Genomic DNA, 18,374 nt, shown 5'->3' with positions numbered 1-18,374 from the left:
GATTGGAGTGGGAGCAGAGGAGAACCGGAGGTGCATACCAGGCTAGACAATAAAGGATTTGGAATGCTCTTCTAAGGAATTTCGGGGCATGTCCAGCAGATTTAATTTTCCATTTGCTAAGGAGTATTTTTAAGGAACATGTTTATACAAACACACACTTACACACACGTGCTCACACACTCATGCACTCACAGGCATCCTATGAGGACCAAATTCCTGGATTTTCATATTTCCCATGCTGGACTGGGTAATGTTATCTGGAGGCAAATGAAGGAAGGGCAGGAATGTTGGGTGTTACGTTTCTTGGAACATGCGATACAACATAGGCAAAGAGTCACAGAGAGAATAACCAATAGAGGAGACTCTGTTCTGAGCATGTTGGTGGGAAACGGCAGTGCACACCTATCTGGGGAACCTGAGGCTCCAAAAGAACCAGATTGATCTCTCTAACAATGGGATTTTCTAATTATAAAGTATCGTAAGCTTCTTGTTGGGACTGCCACCAGAAACCACATGGGAATTCTCAGGGGATAAGGCAGAAAGAATTTGTACCCTGGATGAAATAATCTTTCCAGTCCTATGAAAGAATGGAACTCTAAAGCATCTGGACACAATGGGCTTCCCTGATTTCTGGGTTGTAGAAAGAAATGTCAGACTCAGAATCTGAGTCAATCTATACAAGGAGGCTATGAAGACGATGGCTGATAATTAAAAGACAATAAAAGAGGAGACCATACATGTGGACAGCTTATTGTAGTTTGTGAAAGATTTTCATATTCAGCTTTTAATTTGATGCTTACAACCTCTTAAGAGTGGCAGAGCCATTTGCATCATCCCTACCTTTACACATAAAGAAGTACATTCCACGAAGCTGAGATTTGCTCAGGATCATACAAGTAGAATGCCACTGAGCCTGAGTTAGAATCCTAAGCCTCACGTCTAGTGTTCTAGAATCCAGCCATCACTCTTCTTTGCCCCAGTTTCCTCTCTTGCTGGATATAGGTACGTGGAGATTGGTTTGGGCTGTGAGGATTCAGAATCGACAGTGCTTACCTCACAGCTGTGTGGTAGCCATGGTAGCTGATAGATAATCCAGGACTATTTTATAAGACAACATTTCCGAGACCATATCTGCAGTTTATTTAAGTTCTTAGAGCTTATGTGCATTGGTCTCCATGACAGCAGGCAACAAGGGGTTAAAGACGGGGCAGGAGGGAGAATAATTGACATGTGGGCCTATTGGTCTTTCCCCAGGCCATCTGGGAGCTTAAATAGCCAACAGTTAATTAAAAATAAACTGACACTTTACTTTAAGGATAGTTTTAATAACCATTTATAAATGTTACATTAAAAATTCATACACTGTTATCAACTCCTGCTAAGGATTTACGGCACAATGAAGGTGTTATGAATGTTTTATAGGTACTGGGGAGAAGGCTCTTCCTGTAGAGATATTTTCAGAAGACTATTTGTCTTTTCCAGGCCACGTCATAAGTGCTTAAGACAACAGCAGCTTGTGGAATCAAAACAGCTCCCAAAGTTCAGGTTGTGATTTTGCCTGCATCCTTCTAACTGGCCACAGCTCTTCCCTTAGGTATGGGGTGTTCTTAGCAGAGTGTTTGTTCAAGTTATGGATGATGTAGAGAGGAAAAACAAGATGGAAGTGACAGTAAAGTCAAGCCACCACCCATAAAGATCTTGCATGTCACTGATAGAGAAAATGAGCAGAAACTGAAGGTGTGATAGGATCGAGGGACGTTATCATATCTGGTGACCCCTGGACTCCGCTATGCAACGATAACTGTTTCTGCTTTTGGAGATTCTGTTGTCCCATGAAGCACTAGATTCTTATCTGCTCTACCTTGACCACATCCTGTGAATTTGTGTAAAATCCCCACATGTTGTAGACACAGCTTTTTGACCATGAGTTTGGGTGTACATGGCTTCAACTTGCAAATGGCAGTTGAGCAGATGTTAGATTGAGAACTGGGGACAAGGCAGAAGCCGTGAAGCTGTATAAACTGCAGAGATTGAAGAAGAGAACCTCAAATTGTCTGCTTCACAGTTAACAATGAGGAAGTATCTTTCCTTGCTCTCGGACCAAGAATTACAATCTTTATCTCTTAGCAGTTTGAGGTCTGTGACTTTGTGTAAATGCATGACTGGATTTTAAAGCCCTGCATAATTTGCCTTCATTGGTGGCCCAGCTTCCCACGTAAAGCAAAGAGAACAGGAATAGAAATCAGTGGTACATTTAAAAAAAAATTTGTTGTTGAAAACATTTAAGTTCTATTGTCTTTGCAAATTGCAATTATCCAATACAGTGTTATTAAATATAGTCAGCACGTTACACATTAGAGCCTCAGACCTTATTCATCTTATAGCTGGAGGCTTGTACCCTTTTACCAACTTGTCCCTGCCTCCAGCCCCTGCCCCTGGCAACCACTTTCTCTATTTCTATGAGTCTGATATTCTTTTTAGATTTCACATATAAGTGATACCATGCAGTACGTTTGTTTTTATTTCTCTGTTTTCCATTTAGTTCTGTGAGTACAAGTCCATGTTATTTGAACTTCTACATATATTGATAATGAACTTCAGGACAGTGGACTAAATCTGGCTCTTAACATCGTACTGACTGATCAAAATAACAATAGGAAGCTACAGTTACAGAAACACCACATATACTTTACTGGTAATAACGTAAAGGGACTTGCTGGAACTTAATGGAAGTGTTTTTAGGTGGGCATCAGTTTATATTTTAGGCTTATTATGTCTCTCCCTTTGTAATCATTCCATTCTCTGAGGGGAGTTTGTGTGTGTATGCTTTTGTATATATCATACCTATTTTCCTTTATTAATTGTGACATAGAAATAAAATATCACAATTATTATCACATCTTACAGGACATAAATACATCTGAGGGGTCTGGATATTTCTATATTTTTTGTTTCTGTATCTTTCTATATTTTTTGTTTCTATATTTTTTCTATATTTTTGTTTCTATATTTTTTCTATATTTTTTGTTTCTATATTTTTAGTTTCTGGACTTGTAGAACAAAAATTATTAACCTTTTAAAATTTCAAAATCATTCTACTTAAAGCTGGATTCAACAAAAATCTTATACTTTAATTTCTTCCAGCGGAAATAGAAAGACTCAGAAGAAGAGAGAGTAAAGTAGATGGACAGGAAGACAGGATGAGAGCAAGCGTGAGAGAGAGAAAAAAAAAGAGAATGTGAGGACAAGAGAAAGAGCACTGGGCAAGAGAATGCGAAGGGAAAGGTTGGTGTCATGTTGTACCACAAGCGAGAGAGTACTGGAATAGGCCTTGTGTTGTCACGCTTGCCCTTCCACAGCAGCCATTCTCCTCCTCAGTTTCCTCCCTTATAACATCTTGATAAGTATAAAATCTCCCCTCCCAAACAGGGAAATATCTTCCTCATGGTTATTGTTGTGAGACTCAAATGAGATAATGAACATAACTTCAAAATAGCAAATTGTAACCTATACATTTACACACATAAGATACTATCTTAGAAGTAGCACTTTGTAACCTACTGTTTTCTTACCCAATATATATCATCCTTTTAAAAATACATATGGGGACAGTAGACTTGTGTGTAAGGAAACAAAACCAATGAACAGTGGATTCCCGATCCGTCTTCCACACTGCATCCCTTCTCTTCCTTTTCCCCACCTTCCTTCTGAGATTTTGCCTGTAAAGCTGGTTTTCCCACTGCCTTCCATGGGCTGCTACTTTGTTCTTTACAAATCTATATCTGGGAGGCCAAATTCATGAACGTATACACAAGAGGGATTACTGCTGCCTTGGCCTCAAAAAAGTTTGTTTCGTAGTCTCATCCTTTCATTCAAACTGCATCAGACTCCCACAGCTCCTTAACCTTATCAGCTACCATGTTTGTCATGGATTTTCAGGCAGTGCAGGGAAAACAAGGACTACTGTTGGCTGCATTCTTACCATCCTCATCACATATACAGCCAGCTTGTCTTTCCAATGAATTATCTAAGCTCCTTCCCACTTGCACTTTCTCACATGGTGACCTGTAGAAATAGGCCATATGGATTTTTCTTTATATGCTTTTAAAAATAATAATTAGCCTTTAGCAACTCAGGAGTGTTGAAGCTTTATAATTTATTACTCTCGAGATAAGTGGGATGAATACTGAACTTGGATTGAGGGTAGAAGCCTGGATTTCATTCCGTTCTTGCCAGTAACTGGCTGTGTGATCTTACGGCAATCATTTCTCACTGCCTTTAAGTTTTCCATACACAAAGTTAAAAAGAGGAACTCAATGGTGAAGACTATTTGGCACGTATATTGCTACTTCCTACCTCCAAGCCCATAGAAGCAAATCTACTATTAGAAATTTTGTATATTCACTAACTGTTTTGGGTTGAATGTTTGTGTCCCCCAAAATTCATATGTTGGAACCCTAAACTTGCAATGTGAGGGTTTTAGGAGGTGGAGCCTTTGGTAAGTTGTTAAGTCAGGAGGGTAGAACCACCACGGATGGGATTAATGCCCTTATAAAAAAGACCCCAGAAAGCTCTCTCACCTCATTCGCCATGTGAGGACAGAACGAGAAGACAACCATCTATAAACCTCCAGAACTATGAGGAATATTTGTTATTTAAGGTGCTCAATCTATCACATTTTTGTCATAGAAGCCCAAATGGACTAAGACATTAACTCTATGTTCCTTCAGGCTGAGAATGGAAGAAGCAGCCTTTGAACTAGACCTTGAATATTGAGTAGGAGTCATATAGGTAAAGATGGATGTAAGGCATTCAGATGACGTCCAGAGATAGGATGGAGCAGCATATTCACTCACTTATTCAGTCATCCAACGTCTGGTAGTTGCGTGTCTACTCTGTGACAGTCACTATTGTAGGGACTTGGGATTTAGCAGTGAGCAAGACAGGCAAAAGTAATTCAGTTCTTATGGAGTTCGCGTTTTAGTTGGCAGAGAACTTACAATTCTATTTGGCTGGAGCATAAAATGCATTAAAGAGAGCAATGGTAGTGTGTGGAATTACACTGGAGTTGGACAATGGAGGGATTCTTCAATTCTAGCCTAAGTTTGAATTTCATGATGATGCATTTGTGCTAATCTTCAAACCTGCTAATGGGCTGTGGAAATCAATGGAGACTTTCCTAACCACAATAGGGAAGGGAAGAATGTGATCACAGACAATGGAGCTATGGATATGGGTTGGCTGAAGAAGAGGAAGTGGTCCATCCAAGGTGGAAATACTCAGGCTTTGGAGTCAGGTTGATACTTATTAGTCGTGGCACTCTGGATGAGTTATTTAATCTCTCTGAGTGCTAGTTTCTTCAAAGCCCAATTTTTATAGTTATTGTGAGGATTAGCTTACAGGACCAATCTACTCAAATCTATCAAAGTGTCCAGTATTTGATTGCTCAATGAACGGTAATGAAATATTTTAATGCCAGCTTCTCCCAGGTAGGTTCAGAACTTCGATGAGAACTCAGCAGAGGTAAGAACAAGACGAGAACATGCTAAAGAAGCAAATGAACAAGGAATTATACTGAGACACAAAAGAGGAGTTCTCCCTAAACTGAAAATTCTTGAGGGTTGCACCTTGCTTTGCAGAAGAGAAAAAATGAGGGACGGGGTCGTCTGTGAAGCATGGCAGACACAGAATTTATATCACGAATATGTCTTGTTAAATATTACCATTGTGAAGTATGCAAATTTTAACTGAAAAATCTGCCAGCAGATCACATTCTCTTTCTAAGGAGTCCATTCAAGAAATATGATCCCATCTTCAGTTGAAAACTGTGAGAAAGGCAGAGGTAGATTGCAGAGTCTTTCTTACAAATTAAGCAATAGGGAATCAAAGAACAGATTCAAATTTCAACCCATGGCCATCCAGTAAAGAGTGGTTAGCCCAAGACTGTAAGTTTCTTGATTTGGATTCCAAAATTCCTTCTACTAGATCCATCCGCAATTTCGCTGAAAAGCACTGTCCAATGACAATAAGAATTTGTTATGCCATTTCATTAAAACAAACCACTAGGTAGAGAAAAAAATATCAATGAGCAGAAGATATGAATAACGGACTCATGGATGCCATGACTTGGAAGATTTCAAACGCCTAGCTTCAAATTCTAGCTCTGAATATTTCTAGTATATGAAGTAGTAGACAGGAAATATTTTCAGTGAAATATAATGATTATGTATGTGAAATCATTTAGGTCTGTGCCTGGCTCATAAGTATTAATATATGAAAGGTACAAATAATTCAGCTAAAGTTTCATGCAATGAATCATACTGTACACCACTCCCTTCCACCTCCCAAAGCCATACAGTCAGCATTGTTTTGACCCATCCAATGATAGATGGCTCAGTTCTTTCAGGGCAACTTGTTCAATTGCTGGAGAGCACTCATTAGAAATGACCTTCTTACACTGAGTTCAAATGTGCTCATGGCCAAATGTACTCACTCTTCTATGGAAAACAGACTCTAGACTCTATTTCTACATATTGTATTTCCTTTAAATGTCAGTTCTTAATATGTCCAAAATATGTGTTGTATCGTAGCTTGTCTTCTCTTCTAACATTCTCTTGGAATGTTAAGCGTAACATTCCAAGGTTCCTCAACTGGTTTATTAAGTGACATAATTTTGAGACTGTTTTCTAGGTCTTTGGTTCATTGTTAGTACAACCCTTCCAAAAATTAGGGTTTGTTTCTGTTTTTAAGATCGACCCTGAGCTAAAATCTGTTGCCAATCTTTTTTTTTCCTTCTTCTCCCCAAAGCCCCCCACTACATAGTTGTGTGTTCTAGTTGTAGGTCCTTCTGGTTGCGCTATGTGGGATGCCGCCTCTGCATGGCTTAATGAGTGGTGCTAGGTCCGTGCCCAGGATCTGAACCGGTGAAACCCTGGGCCGCCAAAGCCGAGTGTGTGAACTTAACCGCTTGGCCATGGGGCCAGCCCCTGTTTTTTGTTTTTAATCTATTTGATTCCAGCCAGTTGTATGTGCTACTAGCAACATACCCAGTTCTCTTCAAGACGTACTTCTTCACTTCTTAACTATAGTCTGCTTCTTTGTTTTCTCACTTCTGTATTACCCTCTCTTCTCCTTTTTCTCCTCTCTCTTTCACTGTCTCTTTCAACTTAATCACGTGTACCTGGGCGTCTTAGAGTCACACTCTTCCATTTTGTGCATGCGTTTGAATAGATTTACTCTGCTTAATGTCTTTAGTTGGTCCTATAACTTTGAAACATTTCATCCTTTTAGAGGTTGTATCAATGGGTACAAGGTCATATCTTTAATTTTATCCTTGCTACAAGTCTGAGTTTTAATCAGCCTTTACTACTCAAAAACCTCCCCAATTTTATTCCTTGTTGGTTGGTATTGAGAAGTAATTTCCTCTTCCAATTCTGAAAATCCCTGAATTAATGAATTCTCTCTACTCCCTTCGATTTTTACTTACAAGCTGGGCAACACTTTTCTGAAAACATCTCTTTATTGATACATTGCCAGATGGAGCCAGAAGTACTAAATTCTCTTTCATGATTGTTTCTCCTAGACCCACAAGTTCATAAGATCCATGAATTTCTTCCCAAGTTACCACACATAACAGCATTAGCAAATGCTTTGCGTCTGCAAAACAGAAAGCATGTTCTTTCCAACTTTGGGTCAATTTTCTTACCACCTGTTGGACAATTCCTAGGCCCATGCCACGTATTTTGGAATTTTTTTTGCAATAGTACTCTATTTCTAGGTACTCGCTTCTCCATGAGTCAGCATAGGAGAGAATATGCTGCAATAACAAACAATATAAAACTCTCAGTGAATTTAGCCAAAAAGTTTATTTTCACTCCTGTTCCATGTTCACCTCGTGTCAGCTCAGGGCTCAGCTCCATGTCATTCTCAATCCAGATTCCAGCATGATAGAGAAACTGCCACCTAGATTTTGCCAGTTGCTGTGCCAGGTTCTAAAAGCTGCTGGCTAGAAGGTACACTTCCATTCAAATTCTATTGGCCAAACCATGTCAGATGACCACAGACAACTTCAAAGTTGGGCAGAAGTGAAAGAATCTTAACGCAAACTGAGGAGAGGCAAGAAAGGGAGGATGTTACGGAAGTCAAAATGTGAAAATATTTCACGAAGGAGGTGACATCGGCAGCAACAAATATGAGAAGTGAAGTAAGATGAGGACTTGTCAATAAAATGGGGATACAACTAGTAATACTGGAGGAATAAGAAGATTCTAACAACTCCAAGAACATTAAGAGACAGAGATATGATCTCATTTTCATTAATACAAATTTAAATTTGCCTAAATTGCCTAAAAGTTTGCCTGTATCCAATATGAACGTTTCTACTGACTCAGGATTCTAATATTTGGAAATTGGTCTTTCAGTTTGCAAATAAAATAGATGGAGGGCCCTACCATCAGACCAGCAGTGAGTCCCAGCAATATTTTCCATTAGGAGCTTCTCACTCCCACTGAATCGTGGAAGAAATTTGGAGGCCTGCACGGGTCAACAGAAAGTCCAGTTTCCTTAACAGAAGTCAGCTACTGACAGTTACTATCATGCTACACACAGTCTTGTGGGAATAAAGAGACTCAGCTCCGCAAATGATGTCAGTCAACTGCTGATGCAATTCCAGGAAGTGGTTATTAGATGTTCAAGGAAGGCTCATTCTACTCCTTTAGTGCTAAAACCTGTCATAGCTATCCCTTACTAGAATTCTTGGATTTGTACAACTCCAAATGTATTTGTCCCTTTCATTACCATTTGCAGCTACGCCTCAGAAAGCTGGCCTTACCCATAACTATGTCACATTTGGTTTATGTTTTTGTCTCTTGCAGAATAAGGACTCCTGTCTCTTTTTTCCTGGCTGTCCACTAAGTCTTGAGCTGTACCACCTTTTCGACCTTTGAAACCCACACAGTCCTATTTCATCCCTTTTCTCAGATAATGGAAATCCACACACACATCCTTCTAGGGACTGTTCACACCTTTCTAAGGTCTTATATGTGGGGAGAATGGGAGAATGCTGCTTTCATGAACTCAAAATGAATTTATTCTCCTAAATGTGACCGTGTTGACTTTCTGTCACAAGCTCTCTCCTGGGTAAGGCAAAGCAAAACAAAACAGAAACAAATCAATAAACAAGCAAAACCTACATAACCTGGTCTCCTGCAGAGCCTCCCATTAATTGTCTAGAGAAGGATTTCTATGACTGATCAATTTATATGTTATAATTAATGTTTTTAAGCTGCAGTATTTTAGGAATGGAAAAGTAAGTTTAGATATCAAGATGCACCTGGCAATCAACGTTAGTTGAATTGATCAGGGAAGGCTATGTATCCATTATTACATACTGTTTATAGCTCTAAACATCATCAATGCACCAATAACACGCAAAAATACCTGAATTACCTGGGAGCATTACAGCAGCTGCTACCTCAGCGTTTATTTTGCCAGTTTGTTTAGAGGCTGTGAAAATTAATATGAGCTGGTGGAAACACCGGCAATAAATCTGGGAGCCATTTTCGCCTAGAATAAAGGTGATTTCTTTAGATTAAACACTGTCTGCAGGATTACAGAGGCTGAGAGGCACACTGAGCAGAGAACAGCGTCAAACACGTACTAAGACCAAAAAGCACCAGAGGAGAACTCAACACCATGTACTGCTAAGCGGACTGCAACTAAGCTCTGAGAACACACAGGCAAATACAGCATTTGCTTACCTATGAGGATGGGACATGTAAATATTGAGGTGGTTTAAGGGAAAACTATTAAGGAGAGGCTGCCTGGGCTGATAGGTAAGTGTTCATGCACGGTATCAGCAGAATCAAATATATGGTGCGTATGTATCGTGGATCAGGACGGTGCTAGATCCTTGTCACACAGGAGTGGACCTATCAGACACAGCCCTGCCCTCTTGAAACTCACAACCCTGTGTTTAGTACATCCTTTGTGATAAATCCCTTGAGAAAAGCTAGGAAAAGGAAAAGAAAAGCCAGGCGGACTTTGAATGGCCGTTAAAGACCATGCTCTTAGCCCAAAAACACGAGGTCAGATGTTACAACATACTTGCGCACATCCAGTTCATTTCCCTCATTCGCAGCCTTTTCATCCCTTTTGCGCAGGTGCACACATACCTCCCACACCCACTTTTGGAAATTGATGGACACTAGCATAGTCCTTGCGCCCATTCCCTGCTGGGTCCCAAGTCGTTTTCCTCCTCCCTTCTCGAGTTTGTTACTCTGAGATCACTCACGCCAGCCTCCGTGCAGCACTTTTAATCTAATCTCCTTTGTAACTCTGAGGTGAGGGTCATTTATAGATATTTTTCCTAAAAAGAATATTTCAGAGAAAATAAAAACCTGGTGGTCAAAAAGCCCATTAAGGCAATCTCTGAGGTTTGTCGCCCTCTACTGTTCAGCCCGGGGAGCAGCAAGACATTTCTCCGAGTCTCAGCTGTGTTGAGCCTAACAGCTCTTTCTAATAGGGCAGAACATCTGCCAAAGGGCGAATGGGAGAATCACACCGCTCTTTGGATCATCACTTTGCTAACCCCAATGCTGCTATCACTGACGCAAAATCCAACTCTAGAGAGCTGACAAAGTGCATTTTACTTTCCTAAACTCTCTAAGCCTTTAAACGAACTCTTCTGCTTGGTGACCGTCTCAGAATGTATCCAGGAGGATGACTGGCTGAGGGATAGAGGAAGAAGGCACAGGATTAGGGACCAGAAGCAAGATCACCGTTCAGACTCTGTTACTCTGGTTGTGTGACTTGACTGGCTTTGGGGAAGTCTCATTCCTTGTCTTAATCTTGGTCTCTTCACCTGTAGAAGGAGAAGGTAACTTGTAAATGAAAAGATGAATGGAATGATAAAATGTAGGAATTGGAAGTGACTTTAAGCATCATTTAGCTTTACTTCCTTGCCATCCTTATAAACAAACTAAAGTGAAGTAGTTCACAAACCTGCTGCTTGTTAGGATCACCTGGGAAACTTCTTTTTGGTCCTTCCTTTGGTGAGGAAGACTGGCCATGAGCTAACATCTGTTGCCAATCTTCCTCTTTTTTTTTTCTCCCCAAAGCCCCAAAACACATAAGTGTTTATCCTAGTTGTAGGTCATTCTAGTTCCTCTACTTGGGATGCCACTACAGAGTGGCTTGATGAATGGCATGTAGGTCCACACCCAGGATCTGAACTGGTATACTCTGGGCTGCCGAAGTAGAGTGTGTGAACTTAACCACTTGGCCACAAGGCCAGCCCCCTGGTAAACTTTTTATAAAAGTGTCAATGCCCAAGTCCAGTTTACAGCAATTCTCATTTAAATGGTCTGGGATAAGGCTCAGTATTGGTCCTTTTTTTTCAGTGAGGAAGATTGTCCCTGAGCTAACTTCTGTTACCAATCTTCCTCTTTTGCTTGAGGAGGGTTGTTACTGAGCTGACACCTGTGCCAGTCTTCCTCTATTTTGTATGTGGGAAGCCAGCACAGCGTGGCTTGATGAGCACTGTGTAGGTCCGTGCCTGGGATCTGAACCCGGGAACCCCAAGCCACCAAAGCAGAGCGCACAAACTTAACCACTACACCACCAGGCCAGCTCCATATTGGTCCTTTTTAAAGGCTTCCTAAGCGATGGTAATGTGCAACCAGAGATTAAAACAAAATAACACAACACAACACAAGACACCCACACACAGGAAAAAAAAGAAAACACTGACCTTTAGAGAAGGGAAATACTGCCCAATATCTGCCGAAGGAGCTCCTGAGGAGCAGAACCACGATGTGAACCCATATTTTATTAATTTCTGGTTTGCTTTTTTTTTTTTTCTGAGGAAGATTAGCCCTGAGCTAACATCTGCTGCCAATCCTCCTCTTTTTGCTGAGGAAGACTGGCCCTGAGCTAACATCCGTGCCCATCTTCCTGTACTTTATACGTGGGACGCCTACCACAGCATGGCTTGCCAAGTGGTGCCATGTCCGCACCTGGGATCCGAACCAGCGAACCCTGGGCCGCTGAAGCAGAACATGCAGTGAATCCATATTTTATATATCCTAATACAATGCTGCTTCTGTATCCTCAATGGACAGATGACCCACCCTTCTCCCGCCATCTGGGTGCCGTTTCTCCATCCATTAAGCTACCAGAGCAGTTGTGGCTCCTTCCCTCTTATTCAAGTGATTTATTTACATCCTTTATACAGACTCTCTAAGAATGTAAACTTCTTACGAACAGAGCCCACCCCTACATCATTCTGCACATTCCATACTGCCGGGAACTATGCTTCTGTGTGGTGCACAAAGAAATGCTGAACATGAGGTTTCAGTAACTGCCCCTCTTCTCACCCCCTACCTTCTTTACCCCAGGCTGTATTTTTTTCTGGGCTAATCCAACCAAATTCCTTTGTGTTTTCTCATTACATCTCTGCCTAACATTGCCCTTTTCTTTTCTTTTTTCTTAGACAAAGACATCTAACCCTTTGAACATACCCCCAAATTACCAGCCACAATGACTAAAACAATTAATGCCTCTTCAGTGTCTTGCGATTAGTTTCACTCTTCACTTACTATTCTTGGGATTACGGTTAAAGGTCTGTGAATGGATAAGCTCTTTACTCCAAGGAGGCAAATGAAATTCCCTCGAGTCAGCCCCAAATCTGTTGTACATGCTAGTATTTGCTATTGCTCCATTCTCTAATTATGTTTTGCTCTTTTCTGTAGATATTATTTACCTCCATTCGTCACTCCCTCACACAGACACCCCCTTATCTGGCAATACACTAATTTTAAATTCCTTTGCTCTTCTTATTTATCCAATACCCCCTTTCCTTTTGTCATGAGTATACCTCTTGCCCATATTTTCAGGGGCAGGTAAGATTCTAGTTGTTTTTTTTTTTTTATGAGGAAGATTAGCCCTGAGCTAACTACTGCCAATCCTCCTCTTTTTGCTGAGAAAGACTGGCCCTGAGCTAAGCTGTACCCATCTTCCTCTACTTTATACATGGGACACCTACCACAGCATGGCGTTTGCCAAGTGGTGCCATGTCCGCACCTGGGATCTGAACCGGCGAACCCCGGGCCGCCCAGAAGCAGAATGTGTGAACTTAACCGCTGCGCCACCGGGCCGTCCCCTCTAGCTCTTTTTTAACAAAGCCTTCTCTGACCTCCCTAGCCACTGTTGATACCTATCATCTCAACACAGCTGATTCAAGACACCTGTCTCATTAGGTGAGAACTTACATAGTTTTAGTAAGAAACTATTTTCTTACTGTTTTTCCAACCAGAATGTAAACTCAGGATTAGAGATCTTTCTTCTGCTTCTTCTCTGTTCTCAGTGTCTTCTGATACAGCTCTGGGAAAACAAGAAGATGGTTATCAGAGGCCAGATGCATACTGTACGCTGACTCAGTGCTAGATTTCAGTCTAAGCACTTTCTGTGAGTGCCTAATTTAATCCTCCTAACAACCCTCGGAGGTTATCCTCATTTTACAGAGGAGATGATACACAGAGAAATCAACCAACTCAAGTCTGCACAGCTAGTAAGCGGCAGAGACAGTATGGGTCGTCTGCCTCCAAGCCCATGCTTTAAATCACTATGCAGGACTGGCGTGCTCATTTTGCTTATAAGCACAATCTGGTAGTAATTGGCAGATGTAAACAGTAGATGCTATTATGACATAGCACAGTCCTGGCTCTGCTCTTTCCTTACTGTGTGATCTAGCGTAGATCTCTACACCCACAGGCTCCACACAGGATGGATGCGGACAATCAGCAGGGGGCATTTCAAATGCGCGGGAGGGTTATTTTCATGTGAGGAGGGATTTCTGGTTGCCGTGACAGGAGAGCCACTGGGCTTGAGCAAGGGAAAAGGCAAGGATGCTAAATACTGAGCCCTATTGAGGCCTGCACAACAAAGACCGCTCTTGCCTAAAACTCAAATAGCCCTCTCTTCAAGACACACCAGACCAAATATTTTTAACGTTCCTTCAAGATTTTAAATACCTCAATATTAATATGGCACTTTTTGCTGAGATATGCTTGCCTGTCCAAGGTGTTAACCTTTATCACTTACTAAAAACTTAGCTCGGCACTACTCATCAACCAGCCAGTATTTAAAACACAGGGTTATGTATTTATAATTAATATGGATTAGATACTATTTTCCACGCAGTATGGAAGACAAGTCAATTTGGAGAGCCACACAGCTGCTCAATAATGCAAATGATGCCTATTTAAAATAGTGTATTATGTTGCTTTTTTAAAGCGTGAGAAGAGTAGGAAAAGCACAGTCTGGAAGCAGAAAACCATTTTCCAGTCCTGGTTCTATCAATTATTAGCTATATAAACCTGTGAGTATTATTTACCTTTGTGGGACCCTGTTTCCCCAAATGGGGAATGGGAGCAACACAGTCTATTTTAAGGATGTTGTCAGGATTAGAGTGACTCTATTTAGAAAGGCTGGCACGTATTGGTAGTTCAATATATGGTATCCATAATCATTTTTATTATTCTTTTCATCATGCAGAAGATATTTATTGGTTCCTCCCACTGTGCTGAAAGAGGAAATGCGATTTTGGATCTGGCCTTGGAAGATAATTACGTTTTGGTCTGATGGATAAGTGGGCACATTTATGACCACAGAATGCAATGGCCCTAATGTATGTTTTTGTTCATTCCACAAATATTTCTTGAGTTGCTGTTACATACTAAACAATGTAATCGGTCCTAAAGATAGAAGGAAGGCCTTTACACTCATAGGGTTGGCACGCTGGAGGATTTTGCCTTGTATGTTTATGAGAAGTGGTGACCTCCTGCTGCTTTTTCAAAACTTGTTTTAGCAACTTTCAGGAATATCACCCTAGACCTATTGAAATGTTTCTATTCATCAGTCTTATTGCTTATACAAAGAAATCATAAATTCTCCAGGTTTATTTAATCCAGGAGTTTCACATTTCAAAACATAGCATGCACATACACACACATGCATTACGTTACCCGTGTACCTCAATGGCATGAATATCAATGGGCACGTTACTTAATCATGGATGCCTTTATTTTTCTTGTTATTAAATTTGGTTTGTAAAGCTCCTTGGTCTATTACTTGAAGAAATGGCTTCAGCAGTAAAAATTGCTTAGGAAATGTAGGACATCACTAGCTCTTTAATGGGCATTGGAATTCTCTAAGATGTTGATACACTGTCTTGAGCATTTCACAAGTAAATTTGACCTGGGGAGCCATCTTAAAAATATTTTCCCCATTAAATCTAACTTGATAACAAATGCTGATAAATTCTTATTTTCCTATTACTCTTATCTCATGGCTTTCTCTGACATATTTAGTGAAGATTGTTTTGAACACATGGCTAGCAAGATTATGTTTCTCTTGCTGGAAAACTACAAAATAATTTGAATTAATTTTTAAATCTGTGGCTAGAGCAAGCTTATTTTCAATTTAAGGATATCGGGAGACATTGGCAGCCAATATTAAATGTTTGAATTATTCCCATTATGTCTCTTCTACCTCTCTGCCCCAAAATACCAGTGATCTTTGAGTGACAGCTAGAAAATGCTCAATTCCACAAATTTACATTCAGCAAATATGATCAAGCAGTCTGTTATATCACATGTGTTGCAGTAAGCATTAAAGAGAAAGAAAGAATTAAATTATGGCTCATGCCTCAAGGAGCTTATAGTCTAATAGAGAAGACAGTTACTTTAATAGGCCCTTATAATATATCATTGTAAGTACATATTAGAAATATGTCTCAGAGGTGAGAGTGGTTATCTGATTGGGTAAATATCTGGAAAAATTTTTAAAGCCAAGGCAAGACAATTTGTTACAATTGAGCAAATATAAGTTAAACCAAATCCACTTTACTTGGAGTTTAGAAAGAAACAAGAGAGCATTATAAACAATGACAGCAACAATAGGTCAGCATTCTTGGACTTCTCTTATCCACCTCACTTCCTTTCTAGGAGTGACTAGAAGATTTATTGCTTAATAAAACCTATGTGAGCAATTATACCTTGAGGAAGGCCAAGGGTCACCTAAAATAAGAAATGTCTACAAACACACTTTGAATTCCACCTCCAAAGAGCCAGCACTGGATAAATATCCTCACTCTAAGTGTCATCACCCATCTGGTAACCATCAAAGCTATTTTCCCCACAATACCCCCTAACAACGCTTCCTTCAGTTAAACCCAATTGGCTGAAAATATGTCACTGAAAAACATAATGGTCCTATTGGTAATAATAGTACTTCTGTTACATTTTGTAATGTCCTGTATACTAATATTTAATTTGTACCAAAATCCTGCTCATTGGTTTATATAATCTACCTTTTATCATTGCGAGTACTAAGGTTCAGAGATACTGAATAAGTAACTTCAGGTCACACAGTCACAAAACAATGGAAGTGATACTGGCTCAACACAAGGTTGACATAAGGGAAGCCATATTGTAGAAAAGAAACCATATTGTGACTTTAAATGACCTCTGACTAACTAGCCCAGACATGTTCTGTAGATTCTGTGGCCCCTCCCAGCTTCTTTAAGATGATAACTCTGTTCTTTTGAGTTCCTCAGGAATGTGATGACCCCTGGGGAAACAGCCTGTGCTGATAGCCATAATCAATGACAACTGACACATCAGGGTATAGGGCAGCTGCTCCATTCTCTGATGCATACCCAGTAAAACAAAGGTCTCTCAGGAACTGGGACCGGATGTCTGCCCCACCCAGAGACAAGACACCTCCCCCACCCGGAGAATGGCCCCATATATAACTGGCCTGTAGTCTTTGTTCTGGGAGATGGTTATTTCGGACATGCATCGGCCGTCTTCCCTCTTGCTAGCAAGCTGTAATAAAGTCCTTCCTCTCCTACCACCTTGCCTCCTGACTATTGGCAGAAGAGCCCACTTGAGTGGTATGAGAACTGAGGCATGGTTTCTAGTCATTTGACTTTTTTGGTGGTTGGTGGTTGTGGGTTTTTCTAAGCAAATTTTGTGAAGCTCATATGTGTAAATATTGAGCTGTCAGGATAGTATCCTAAATATCAATTGTGATTAGGGCCATTATGATTTGTGAGGTAGAAGTTACCTTTGTTCTCAAGGCATTGTTATGCAGAAGATGACATCAAAACTATTCTCAGACAAAATCTGCCTATCAGCTTTATAGACCCATTAGAATTTTTATAGTGTTATAATTGAAAATAATATTCTTTAAAGTTCTAGAACTCACTTAACTGAGTGGATCATGAGTTCTCAGAGTTAACATGAAACATATTCTTGGGCACTCACTCAAGGTTGGGTGAAATTGCCACCCAATTAACTACCAATCCGCTTCTTTCTCATCCACTCAAGAAAGCATATTGGAATTCAAATGAGTAGCAATATAATGTATAAATTTCAATCTAAGTGATCACAAAAAGTAAGTTATTGCAAACTTTTGTACCTTAATTATTATTGTTAAGACACTACTTGTAATCTTCCTGACAGATCAAGACTCATCAGGGTGCCACAATACTACCATTTAGAAAATTGATTTATTCACTTATCACATAATATTTGTGGGATTTTTTGCCTTTTTATGAAGTCATGTTTTAAAAATACCTTTAAATATTAACATAGATATTTAATTCTTTGCTTTCACTCATTTGCATTTAAAATTCACAAAAAGAAAACCTGATAATAACTGTAATAATGAAATAACTAGTCTTGGTATCATGTTTTGTAATTTACCAAGTATTTTCACGTCTATTACACTTGATCCCCAATAATTTTGTAATAGGTTCAGTAATTCTAATTCTCATTTCGTAGATAAAGAAGCTGAGATCCATAAAGCAAATGTGGGAGTTATGAGAAAGTGTGTTTATTGACAATTTTATCATTCTAAGGTGAGTGTGCCTATAAAAGAAAGAGAAAAATTAGAAACACACAAACCCAGGGTAAATTACCCCAGCCACCAAATCAGAAAGACTACCACAAACCTGGGCCTCTTAATTCTGATTGGTTTGTTCTGCATCAATACAGTTAATTAATATACAACTCCAAATTAGCTTCTGCAGGCAGGGAAATGTCAGCGGGTTTCTTCTTGTCCTCCTGCTAAGTGGAGGACATTAAATCATTATTACCCATAATAGTTCCTAATTTGCAGGTGGAAATATTAGCTCCCAAATGCATAAAAATCATTCTGAGCCTGAAGGTCAACAGTTGTATATCGGATTGTTTTGGTTTCCTGCTGGTCACTTTACAACCCGATTTAATGGTTACCATAGTATCTTTCTTCCAAAGTGAATTACAATCTGAACCTTATCTCTTCCTCTTTACTTAACCATGAGGTAGCTA

General features: G+C 40.0%; 1 long non-coding RNA gene across 1 annotated transcript in view; it reads left to right on the top strand.

The window, feature by feature from the left end:
• Positions 1 to 960: 960 nt before the first annotated feature.
• The window catches only part of LOC139079648 (uncharacterized), a 33,346-nt gene continuing 15,932 nt past the window's right edge, over positions 961 to 18,374 (top strand). The window contains exons 1-3 of the long non-coding RNA XR_011533427.1: positions 961 to 1,002; positions 1,483 to 1,594; positions 3,145 to 3,285. This is a non-coding gene — a long non-coding RNA (uncharacterized lncRNA). The remainder of the gene's footprint in view (positions 1,003 to 1,482; positions 1,595 to 3,144; positions 3,286 to 18,374) is intronic.

The sequence above is a fragment of the Equus przewalskii genome, chromosome 26 (assembly GCF_037783145.1).
Source record: "Equus przewalskii isolate Varuska chromosome 26, EquPr2, whole genome shotgun sequence".
NCBI lineage: Eukaryota > Metazoa > Chordata > Mammalia > Perissodactyla > Equidae > Equus > Equus przewalskii.
Note: the sequence above shows the minus strand (reverse complement) of the source record. Positions and strands in the feature narration are given on the sequence as shown.